The sequence below is a fragment of the Capsicum annuum genome, unplaced genomic scaffold (assembly GCF_002878395.1).
Source record: "Capsicum annuum cultivar UCD-10X-F1 unplaced genomic scaffold, UCD10Xv1.1 ctg82396, whole genome shotgun sequence".
NCBI classification, from domain to species: Eukaryota; Viridiplantae; Streptophyta; class Magnoliopsida; order Solanales; family Solanaceae; genus Capsicum; species Capsicum annuum.
In genome coordinates, this window is record NW_025893187.1 from 113421 (window position 1) to 116119 (window position 2699).

Genomic DNA, 2699 nt, shown 5'->3' on the forward strand with positions numbered 1-2699 from the left:
GAGGACATGACCCTTGATAGGAAGGTGTGGAGGATGCAGATTAGGGTAGAGGGTTAGGGGGTGGGAGTGCGTCGCTAACAGTAGGGGAGTGTTCTTTATTTGTATCTGTAGTTTCTTATTCGTGGTGTTGAGTGTTGTCTATGGTTTCAGATTTATAGTTTTAGTATTATCCTGTGGCTCTAGTATTATCTTGTGGCTAGCGTTATTAGTTTATATATCTTTATGTTTTGTATTTGTTATCTTGTTATTGGTTCTAAGCCGGGGTTTATCAGAAAGAGCCTCTCTACTTCACCTGAGGTAGTGGTATGGACTGCGTACACTCTACCCTTTCCAGACCCTACTAGGTGGGAATACACTAGGTATGTTGTTGTTGTTGTTGTATTTCGTCTGATTTGATTTTTATGTATTTGTTGTTTTCAAAATTTAAATTTCAGTAGCTGTTACATAATTTAAGGGATGCAGCAATCCACTTAATAAATTTTTTGCGTATACGTCCTTAATGGTAGGGGAATACGTTATTTCCATTTTTAAAGATGGTAACAAATTCGCATATACAATGGTTTTCTATGTATATATTGGTTGTCTTATGTATATGAATTGAGAGAGAGAGAGAGAGAGTAAAATAATTAAAAAAATGGGAGAGAGTGAAAATAATTCTAAAAGGGTTATGTTATTTATACAAAAATTAATGCTAAAGAAGATAAAATATCTGGTGAAGCTACTATAGATTAACTCGGTTATTGTAAATTTGTACCATATTGTTAAGGATCACCCCTTCAATGTAACTACTACCTATACAACAGAAACAAAAAGTAATATTTGTAATTCTAAATAATAGTTAAAAATTGAATTATTTTTGTGATGGTATTTATTTTCAAAGAAAAAGAAAAAAGTAAGTAAAAATTCTACTTGAATACAAAAGACTCCAATCAGCACCATAATCATGCCAAAATCTTCCTTAGACTCCAATCAGCACCATAATCATGCCAAAATCTTCCTTAGAGGGCTGTCATCATAAACCTCTTGAAAATGTGTCTGGAACACCTATCTATAATCTTTTTTTTTTTGTCAAACCTATATATAATCGAAAGAAAATCAAACACTTCATGATTATATAATATATGTAGTATCTTCTTATTTAAATAAATATAAAGCATGTATTTACCATTCTATTTGTACTAGAAAAAATATCATAACATAAATTTTGTTAGATTTTCTAGTTTATCTTTAACCCTTTACTAAGATAATATTGCACGTACATAACATCCAAGGAAAAATTAAGAACATTTCATGAAAAGAATCATCAAATTCTATTGCTAAATTTTACATTAAATTTTTTATCCTTTTCATTACTACAGAAGGCTTAAAGTAGTGTATTATAAGATTTACTGTGAGAAATATTCAACTCCTATTTAATGTGAACGTGCATGTTAGACTTTTGTTTTTGACCAAAAAACAACAATTGATTTCAAAATTATAAAACATCACAATGCACCACATTAATGATGCATCCAAAAGCATGATTCACATACATCTAAAAATAGATTTGTATCATATCATTTTACACAACATTCAATTAATTTTGTTAATATGATATGTAAAGTTAAATATAAATGGGTAAAAAGAGAAAGTACGTACGTCTTCATTTTTTTCCTTTTACGCTATAGTATAAAGATACGATCATGTCCATTGAATATGGAATTTCATAAAATTAGCAAAAAAATAGTTGATACGAATTCGATCTATCAATAGATAGTATTTTGTACTTGAACATACTTGTAATTTGAAGTTTATTGTTCTTTTCTTTCATATTTATATTATTAAGTGGCTATAGTATGAAGAACTAATGTTTATATTTATGAAATGAAAATTATTAATCATCTTCAAGTGTAATATTCATAAAGACACTATTTTTGAAATTTACAAATCATCACTTTGCTTGAATTTTTCCTCAAACTAACTTATGTATCTTGTTAACTGATAAATTTGTATTTAACTCATCATCATGTTCTTGAATGTATAATTTGTCTACGAATTTGCTTCTCTTGATTGATAGATTTGTATTCCAGTCGTCACCATCGTCTATATAGGCAGTCCACTTTCAGATATGCTTTTCTTCATGAAAATTTATAAAGAAGGCATCATTCAAATTTCGAATATAAAATTATATAAAAATATGAGTTTTATGATAAAAAATGTAAGAACTATCTAGATGATAAGATATACTCTTGATGATAAGATATACGTAAAATTTTGGTATTTTAATAAAGAGGATATAGCAAAACACTCAAAATAGAGTGTTAAAATGTAAAAACAAAGTGAGTACCAATGGATATAATAATAAATTCAGTAACATTTGCTCTTTAAAGTAAATTTAATAAAAAGTTCACATCATAATCAGATCACACTGTATTTTGACTTTTTCTTAAAATAAAAGAAGAAAAATTACAATGAATAATTAAAAAAAATACACAAATAGAAGAGAAAGTATAGGCTTCAAAAAGAAAATATTTTACATCGTAATCACATAGCATTGACTTTTTTCACTTGTTGCTTGTAATTATAAAGAAACAATTTAGTTAACAATACAAAATAAAAACAATAGATTTGCTGGAAGGAAAAAATATTGTATATATATATTTTATTATAAAAAAAACACTTATTGCTTTATACGTAATAGCTTTATATATATATATATA